The following is a 10,478-nucleotide window of genomic DNA, read 5'->3' as shown; positions in this document are numbered from 1 at the left end:
CAGTGGCAGATAAGGAAAGCCCCGTATGTTGAGGAAAGACATTTGGGTTTAGTTCTAGAATAACAAACATCGAACAGCTAATTTCATCAAACATTTTATTCTTTAACCAGTGGCATAGCGAACATAACTGGCGCCCGGGGCACCACACTTGATTGGCACCCCCTCCCCTTCTACTACACTTTTGTCCTGGAGACCATTTGGCGCCCCTCTGCGAGCGGTGCCAGGGGCATGATAGACCCCGTTGCCTCCCCACCCCCACCCCACGCTACTGTCCTTAACTGGTTGTTTTTCTTGGAAAAGAAACTGATGTACACGATATTTGAAAAGTCCCATCTCAAACAGTACATTCATTAATTCAAGTATTTGTTTGCCGATTGTGTAACAGTCAGGGTTCCGAAAGGGAATCATACAGAAAATATAAGCAAATATTTAGTATGCCAGGTGGTGCTAAAATGAAGTGTATGGGGAGGGGGAATTTTTACATACAGGTAGTCAGGGGAGTCTGTGTTAAGGTGACATTGGAGCAGGTCCAGGATGAAGTAAGGCAGTGAACCCCAAGAGGATGTGGAGGAAGAGGATTCCAGGCACTAGAATGGCAAGTGCAAGGGTCCTGAATCAGGAGCATACTTTGTAAAGTGGAGGAGTAACAAAAAGGCCAGGGTGGCTGGAGGAGGAAGAGCAAAGAAAAAGCAGAATTTAAGTACCAAGTACTCCTAGCTAGTTGGCTCAGCGATAAAGCATCAGCCAGGGGTGTGGATGTCCTGGAATCAATTCCCAGTCAGGGCGCACAGGAGAGGTGACCATCTGCTTCTCTACCCCTCTTCCTTCTCTCTCTCTCGCTCTCGCTCTCCCTCTCTCTCTCTCTCTCCTTTCTACTCTCCTGTTCCCTGCAGCAGCCAGGCGTGGAATTGGTTCAAATGTGTCAGCGGGGTGCTGAGGATGGCTCTGCGGAGCCTCTGCCTCAGGCGCAGAAAACAGCTTGTTGCAAGCATGGCCCCAGATGCAGGTTGCCAGGTGGATCCTGTTTGGGGTGCATGCGGGAATCTGTCTATCTCCCCTCCTCTCACTTGGAAAAGAAGAAAAAAAGTACAAAGGATATCTTACGTTGAAAAATAACTTCCTCCCACTCACCCAAGACTCCTGGTCTCTCAGCCCCCTTGCTCAAAAGCAGCCAGTATTAGTTTTTGGCTTATACCTCCAGGAATATCCTATGTAAATATATATTCCCTCCATCCCCTTGTTAACACAAATTGAAGCATCAGTACACTTTTTTTCTACACCTCAACCAGCACTTTTTAAAAAGTACTAATTGTAAAACACCAGACTTGTGAAGGGTGCATAAGCCATCATCCCTGCCCTATAGAAGCAACTGACAGTCAACTTGCTAATTGTAATGCCGGTGGCCAAGGCCAGGCAGGTCCACACTGGGTTCGAGCAGATGGTAGAAAAACTGCGGCACTGGAAAGCCTGAGCCATTACCGTTTAATAAAGTCTTGCGACAGCAGGCGAGCAAACAGGCAGGGGTAAACCTCTTCTCACAGCAGCAAACAAATGAACAGCAAAAACGACCCCTTACAGTGACGGACAGGCGATCCACAATCTGCTATCTGCCCTGAGCGCAAGCACTCATAGCCTTACATGGACTATACGCACGTGGCACCGTCACGTGCTCACACACTAATTGTGCTAAGTGCTTACAGCCAGTAAACCAGTGAGCAAGCCTAACACAGCCATTTTCCCAACACTAATGAAATCTGGACATAGAATAATAAAATCATAAACTCTTAGATCTTGAAGGGAACTTAAAGGTCACCTGATGCATATTTTTTATTCTACATAAGAAGATTCAGAAAGGCAAAGTACACAGCCAATTTGGGAAGTTAAGATGTAGAAACTACCTTCTATTTCAGGGTTCTCTCCATTAGGTCACCAGACCTTCATAAAATAGCAAGTGAGATAATCTTGTAGCACAAAGATGAAATCCTTTTGCCTTCAGTGTACTGTGCTGAGAGTAAGCAGTGCAAAGAGCTCTTCCTGTCTCCACACTGCCTGGTGGCGTGCTTCAGTCAGGTTTTCCTCCAGGAGAAGAAAATGCTAACCTGTTCGGTCAGACCCTGAGAAGTGAACTGAACTGCACTTATTAGAAGCAGGGTCCCTGTACATTACAATGTCATGTGTATGTGACTGCCCCTTTTTCTTTTCCCTCCATCACCATCTATTCCCTCTCTACCCTCATCTACTGCCCCCTTTCCTTCTGCAATCCCACTGTTGTCTGTGTCTATCAGTTTTTTTCTTTGCTTAATTCCTTTACTTTTTTCACCCAGCCCCCCACCTCCACCCCCTCTGACAGCTGTCAGTCTGTCCTCTGTATCTATGAATCTGTTTCTATTTTATTTGTTAGTTTATTTTGTCCACTAGATTTCATGTGTAAGTGAAATCACATGGTACATGTCCTTTTCTGACTGGTTTGTTTCACTTAGTGTCATAATCCATGCTGTTGCAAAAGGTAAGATTTCCTTCTGGGTTTTTTTTTTAGCTGAGTAGTATGCCACTGTGTAAAGCTACCACAGCTCTTTTATCCACTCATCTACTGATGGGCACTGGGGCTGCTTCCAGATCTTGGCTACTGTAAATAATACTACAAGGGTGCATATAGTCTTTTGAATTAGTGTTTCAGGTTTCTTTTGATATATTCCCAGAAGAGAAATTACTTGGTTATAAGCTGTTCCATTTTTAATTTTTTTGAGTTAATTTTGTATTGCTTTCCACAGTGGCTGCATCAGTCTCTATTCCCACCAATAGTGCACAGGGGTCCTTTTTTTTCCACACCCTCACCAACACTTGTGGTTTGTTGATTTATTGATGATAGTCATTCTGAAAGGTGTGAAGTGGTATCTCATTGTGATTTTAAGTTGCATTTCTCTGATGATTAACGATGTCAAGCATCTTTTCATATGTCTATTGGCCATCTGTATGTCTTTTTTGGAGAAGTGCCTATTCAGGTCCTTTGCTTATTTCATAATCGATTGTGGTTTTTTGTTTTGTTTTGTGTGTGTGTGTGTGTGTGTTGAGTTTTATAAGTTCCTTGTAAATTTTGGATATTAAGTGCTTATCAGATGTATCAGCAAATATGTTGTCCCATTCAGTGGGTTGTCTTTTCATTTTGTTGGTTTTGCTGTGCAAAAACTTGTTTGCTGTAGTCCCATTGTTTATTTTTTCTTTTATTTCCCTTGTCCAGTGTGATATAGCAGAAAAAATATTGCTACAAGATATATATGAGATAGTACTTCCTGTGTTTTCTTCTATAATTTTTATAGTTTCATGTCTAACATTTAAGTCCTTAATCTATTTTGAGTTTATTCTTGTGTTTGAGAAGGTGGTTCAATTTCTCTCTTTCTTTTCTTTTTTCTTTCTTTGCACATATCTGCCCAGTTTTCCCAACATCATTTATTGAATGAATGCCTCTTTTCTTTGCCATTAATTCATTTGCATGTAACTGACAGATACGTTAAACCAGATCTATCCCTCGGGAAAGATTGACGTTCTTTCTTTCTTCATTCTCTGATTTTCTTCTTTTATATGGCTGGCTTAATGGGGGTGAAATCCCAGGATTAGAACTCTGCCTTCCAGGAGAAGGTAGGACCTACATAGGTCTCTGAACTCGGCTGTGTGCTCTCACCTGGCCTTCTCATGGAGTTTGGTTATATTTTTGAGTGGTACTGAGGAGTGTCTGCTGTCCTGGATTCTCAGGCTAAACAAGTAAGATACTGTTGAGTTTTAGAAACTGCTTAATGGAAAGAATTGATTAGTATGACTGTGAATCAACAACTTGCTGCAATATTCAACATTTGATCTATAGAGAAACCAAGTGAAACAAAAACACCCCCTTTTGGAGTGCGTGATGTTTGGAATGCAGCAAATTTATACTGAGGAGGGAAATTGTGTAGTCCTTTTACTAAGAGTGAAATGGGTTGTTACCCTTGTGGAAGCATTAAAAATATTAAGGACGGTGGCAACCCTGAGTAGTTTATGCTGATCTGTGTCGCACTTCCCTGAAACTATATGTTAGACATTGGTTAGGGGGAATGCTTCATGTTTGGGTTCCCCCGATGACTTTTTAATGGGAGAAGAGTGAAATATACAGAATGCTAAGGTACATTTGTTTTCACAGCTACTAGTAGTGGGCTTTCCCAATGAAAAGAAAGTTTAAGCTATTCAATTAAGTTACAGGTTGGGGTGGAAATGGTAACCAGAACAAAGGAACACTGAATCAGTTATAATTATTGATATGATTTTTTTGTAAAGGCAGGGTATGAAGGGGAATAGAGAAGCAGAAAAATTGACAGGACAATTACAAAGGCTTGGTGGCACATGAACTATAGTTGAGATGAAGGCAAGCCACTCTAGCTCCTGCATCCACCTCACTGAAGTTAACCTGCCACCTCTGTTCCCAGCCTGGACACAGTTAAAGCCAGTGATGCTGAAGAAGGGAAAGAAGGCCTGTTTAGCACAGGGTAATTTAAATTCTTCTGTTAATGTTCCCATAACTTGAGGGTCAAGAAATCTTAATTTGGCCCCAGTTAAGAGGTCCAAGATTATACGATATGGTCAGTGATGAGTGGCAGAGTATTGTGGCAAGCCTCTGTGGGATTATTGAATGATGATGTGATATGTACCATAATACCAGCAGAGTAATGGAAAGGCAATCTTGAGGTATAAAAATTGAGGTTTGGGGCAGGTGAAAATGTTATGATAGGTTGCACCAGAATCACTATGAAGCTGAAGCTGGAGCAATAAGAAAGACCTAGTTCTTTCCTTGACCTGAATATGTAATTAATATGGATGTGATGAAGATCCTTGTCACTACCAGTTTAAAGTGAAACCTGTTTAAGCAACATAAAAGTCTACCCTTCACAGTGGTTTAATGGGACATGCAAAATGTAAGCCCTGGGTATTGTTCAAACCTTTTGCAGTGAATGTCAGGCAGTGTCAGACTCCGGAAGGACACAGGAAATCTCATCTTTCATTGGGAAACAGTGAGAGCAGGTGTGCTAATCTCCAGCCATCAATCCTCTGTGGCCCAGGAGAAAGAGAGAGGGCTCTTAGGAAGAGCTGTTAATCATTATGCTTTAAACAAGGTAGTTGCCATGATTTAAACAAGTGTCCGTTGTCCCAGGAATTGTAAAAACTGTATAAGAAGTTCAACAAGCTAACTGAGACTGTGTGTGTGTGTGTGTGTGTGTGTGTGTGTGTGTGTGTGTGTGTGTGTGATAGATTTGGTAAATGCTGTCTTCTTGATCTCACTCTCAAGGAGAAGTCAGGGACAGTTTGGTTGCACATGAGAAGGAGTGTGTTGTATATTTATGGTCCTTCCACAAGGACCTTTTGGACCTCTCCAGCTCACTTCCCCAATATGGTGAGATTAGACATAATCACCATAACATTTAAGTTAATTCATTATGTTGATGACATTTTGATCCTTATCCTTCTGAAAGAGAAACTTAGAAGATCTGAGAGCAGTAGTTGTAAATACCCAGGGGTCCCCAAACTTTTTACATAGGGGCCAGTTCACTGTCCCTCAGACCATTGAAGGGCCGCCACATACAGTGCTCCTCTTACTGACCACCAATGAAAGAGGTGCCCCTTCCAGAAGTGCGGCAGGGGGCCGGATAAATGGCCTCAGGGGTCCGCATGTGGCCTGCGGGCCATAGTTTGGGGATGCCCATTAGTCGAATGGTTAGTCAATCCAGCTAAGGTTTGGTACTTAGCACAATCGGTGAACTTTCTAAAATAACTTTAGGTCACCAGAGGTATCACAGTAAATAGTAAATTACTTTCCCCCCAGGAAATAAAAAGGAGGCATACCACTTTGAAGGACTATTTGGCAAGCTATAAAAATACATGTATAATAGGCAGTGGCCCACACATGCTGCTCAGACCCTATCATTTGAGCACATGCACACATAATTTTACAAATTTCTGAAACCAGAATACATGAAAATTGGAAGCTTTGAATGAAACATAATACTGTCCCCTTGTGGCGAACACGGGGATTTTTTTTAATTCACAAAGTTCCTGTTGGTGGTGCTAGAGAGCTAGTTTGCCAGCGTGTTATTAGGCTCTCATGAAAACAATCCCTGTAATTTAAGAACGGCAAATTACATAAGGTATGAAATATCTATGGTACAATATGGGCAGTATCAGAAAAAGGCAGTGATAAAGAGGAAGTTGCACAACTAAATTTTCTAATAAAATGGAATTCGTGTCATGAGAGGTATTTCTGAGGTGTTATCACACATACAAGCATAAAGTAGCACATCTACTTTAGAACTAATTCACAGTTGATTTCTGTTGCTGAGTGGTCTAAATAAAACACGTTTCTTGGTGTATTCCTGAGAGGTGGCATTTAGTAGAACCTCCATTATCAAAGTCAGCTGCTCTGCTCTGTGAACAGTACAAACCCAGTCTAATAACTTAACGCAGTGGGCTGAACTGAGAGCAATATACGTGACAGTGGAGGAAGAACGTAGTTTTGTACCCCAGGGCAAGGTGTGGACACTTAAAGAGTCATAGGCAGTAACCAATATGAGAATCTTAGTGGGCAAACATTAGGAATAGCCCCAGTGTAGGGGATGCGATTGTGGAAAACCCTAAGGAACTTCCAAGGGAGGGTCAGAGTGGGTCACAGAAATGCCCGCATCAAGGATTGAGTTGGTTCAAGAGGGGGAATGGATTATCAGGTTAATGCTCTGCCACTTCCCTAGAAGTAGCCACCTAGGTCATTTCATTAGGTACAGTGGTGCCAAAGCCATGCAGGAGTGGTGGAATAATTATATAAATCACTTGTCTCTTACCTAAGTCATTAATGTGGGAAGAGACTGTTGAATGTTAATAACAGCAACAAAAAAGTAGCCATTTAGAGATGGCATATGGAAAAATCTCCTGGACACAGGGATCCAAGCATATAAACCAGTGAACTGTATAGTGTTACTATTTGCAGTCTCTAGGGAATTCAAGTGAGGTTGACATTTATTCTCTCTTGGACTGGAACCCAAACCCTGACAAGGTCTATCTGGATCCCAGTCATACAGCTCGCTGGACCAAAGAATGCATTCTACACTCCAGTATGCAGAAATAGGTACCCCGAACCCCAACATGACATGAACATATTGCATTCCTTACCATCTATAAATAGCTAAATTGAAAATACAGTGTAAAGATATGGAGGGCTGGCTGGATCACTTAGGTGGATATGTGTTTTGTTCAAATACGAGAAGTAAAGGGGGAACAGTTTTTAAGAAGGTCATGGGATGTTGGACATGAATCAACCATTCCTCATTTTGCGGCTTAAAACAATAACTTGTTACTTCCTGCGATTATGTGGGTTGCCTGGCTTCAGCTGGGCGGCTCTGCTGGTTTCGTGTGGGGTCCCCGCGCAGCCGCATTCAGTGACAGCGGCTGGTGCTGGAGCATCCAGGATGGCCTCTCATCCTCGTGCTCCTCTCCACGTAGTCTCTACGTGGTTTGGACTTCCTTACAGCATGGCAGTTGGGCTGCAAAAAAGAGAAGGTGAAAGATGCCGGTCCTCGGACAGTCCCAGAACATCCTCCGCTAGCTCCTGTTGCCCACTGTGAGTTACGTGGGTGGTGGCTCCGCTCTGCTCGAGAGGAGCAGCGCGCACGCATGAAGGATCGTCAGCGAGGCACCACACTTCGGCTACGGAAAACTGAAGTGCCTCCTTGTCACAGGAAGCCAGTTAAAAATGAAAAAAGACCACTCAGTGCTTGTTGATCCAGGTTGGACCCTCCGAGGCTTGCTGCTTGTCTGCACCATATTTCTGTTTCTGTCCACCTAGTTGTTGGGGGGTGAGCTCTGCTTGCTGGAAGGGACGTCCTCGATTCACCTACAGCTGGGCCTTTCAATTCAGGGGACAGTCCTAGAAGTTCGGTAGCTCTTTTCCTGCTAATCAAACCGTGTTGGTACATTCGTGAATATGAGACACTTTTTTGGTACCTGTTATTAACTTCTAGAATATAACGGCCAAGGGACATAATGGAATCCCCCTTACTAGGGGTGGAGGATGTGGTATCTTTATTAAATAAGTATCCTGTGGTTGTGGGCCATCTTTCTAAGTCTAACCTATGGTTCTATGAGTGCTAGTATGCAGTGGTTCCTTGAACCAGCAGCGTCAGTACCATCTGGGACTTGTTAGAAATGCAAAATTTGGGGTCCCAGCCTTAAAACTCACTGAATGAGAAACTCTGAGGGTGGGCCCAGCATCTGTGTTTAACAAGGGTTCCAGATGGTTCTGTGTGTGCTAAAGTTTAAGAACAGCAGTCATACACGGCCCATAAAAGTCCCTTTCCCTCCTGCCACTTTCCTGGATTGTGCTGAGCAGATGGCACTCACTCTGGGTCCAGATGACTTATTTCTAAGTAACTTGAAACAGAAACGGGGGCCAGGACCACTAACATTTTGTCAACAGTTATCTTTCAGATTGTTTTCACCTTCAGAGTCCTGCCTATACATGAGACAAGCAAAGTCTGTCCCCACTGTTGACTTTTCTGTGCTAATCACAGTTCTGAGACCAGTGTTCAGACCAAGGTTAACTAAAGAAGCCTCGAGGCCTCTCATGCTGGTAATATCCCCAAAGGCTACCTTTCCCAATCCTATTATTTAGCAAATATTTATCTTTAGCTTGGTACTTCTCTACTTCCCATGGTCTGAATCTGACACTGAAATACAAATCACAAAAGGGAAGTCTGAAGGGCTTTGAGAATGCTACTGTCCTTTATCTCCTGGATTTCCTGGAGTGATACTTATTGTGGCTTAGATGGGACTGAGTACTGACTGCAGGTGATCAGTTGTGACTATAGTGCAGTTTTACCACAGGCTTGTGTTTTAGTCAGTACCTTTGATATATAACACACCCTGAAATGCACAGTGGACTATAATATAAAAATGTGTAAAAGACATGATCTTTCACTTCTAGGGGCTTATAATCTGTAAATAAAATATGTGCATAACAAATATGATGCAGATTGAGTGCCCTGAGAAAGGATCTCAGTGTTATAGAGTTCAAAGAAGATAGAAATTCCTTTATGGGTGGTGACCAGTGAAGGCTTCCTGGAGGAATTGGCATTTCTGATGAATCTTGGGTACCTTTGACAGGTAGGAGTGTGAGTGTGCGTGGGCCGTGGGCCGTGTCTGAGCATGAAGAAGGTGGAGCCGAGAACCCGCAGATGACTATTTGTATCCCCAGCACCTAGTCAGTGACTGACACAGCATAGGCGCTCCATAAATATCATGTGATCTGTCTGACTCGTAGACAGACCATTGACCGACTAGCAGGTTTTGGTTTTTTCTTTCTTTGCGAAAAAGACAAAAGAAGAAGATACAGTTTTATAAAATGTAAAAATCGATTGGAAGACATGCTGATTTCAGAAACATTAAGGTGTGAGAGCCAAGTGCTTTGTCTGAATCTTAAAGGCAGCCAAAAATGTGAAACCGATGTTCCAGTAAGAGAACAATGAAACACAGAAGATATGTTGGAGCCAAGTAGCTCCCTTCCCCACCTCAGCCTAGCCTACATCTCCCTCTGCTCTGCTCCGCAGCCCAGGAGGCAGGCTTGCGGGATCTCCTACATCAGCCTGGACTGCCTTGCATTCTGGCTTCTGGGAGAGCTTAGCCCCAGTGCAGACTGGCAGGGGACTGCTGGGGCAAGGAGGAAAAAGTTGACATTATTTCTCCCAGTTCACTATTTTGGGAACTGGTGGGGTCACTGCTGAAATGAAGGCCGCAGCTCCTGGCCATTAGCTCATGAGAAAATAGCTGATAATGACATGCTCACCCTTGTATGTGCTCAAATCTACCTCCCTCTACCGGGCCAGAATCCAGCCCTGTGGGGCTGTGCTGGTCTGAAGTAGCACCCACGTTACCAGGCACTGCCAGGGATTTCCAAAGAAGAGGAGACCAATCTGAGCGAGGAGAACCCCAATAGAAAACCACATGTAAGGGGCTAGAGAGAATATGACCCTAGTGAAGTTCACATAGTGTTTCCCAGCCTGGGCTAAAGTTCTCAGAAACTGATACCTTGGCAAAGCTCAGCAAGTATTCCTAGGGCTGCTTCTCATGGTACACATTGCTTTTTCTTTTTCTTTCACAAAAGTTGACTTCATGCTCCTTTCCTGGGGGAGGAGTTACCAACAAATAAATTAATAAAGGTAAGGGGAGTAAACTGAAGGCCTGGGGTTCGTCACTTCCCCTAAAAAATCATCTAAACTATTTCAGTTACTTGGGTAGTCATGTGATGGCTACCATTTACAACTAATAATCCCCGAGTATTTTCTTTACGATTTTTTTTAAATCTATGTACAATAATTGAGGAACCATTTCCAACCGTGTGACCTGAGGCAAATTGTTCAATTTTGCTATGGCTCAATTATTTTCAAGGTAAAATGAAGATGATACCACATTAG

Source organism: Saccopteryx leptura, chromosome 1 (assembly GCF_036850995.1).
Source record: "Saccopteryx leptura isolate mSacLep1 chromosome 1, mSacLep1_pri_phased_curated, whole genome shotgun sequence".
Classification (NCBI taxonomy): domain Eukaryota; kingdom Metazoa; phylum Chordata; class Mammalia; order Chiroptera; family Emballonuridae; genus Saccopteryx; species Saccopteryx leptura.
Note: the sequence above shows the minus strand (reverse complement) of the source record.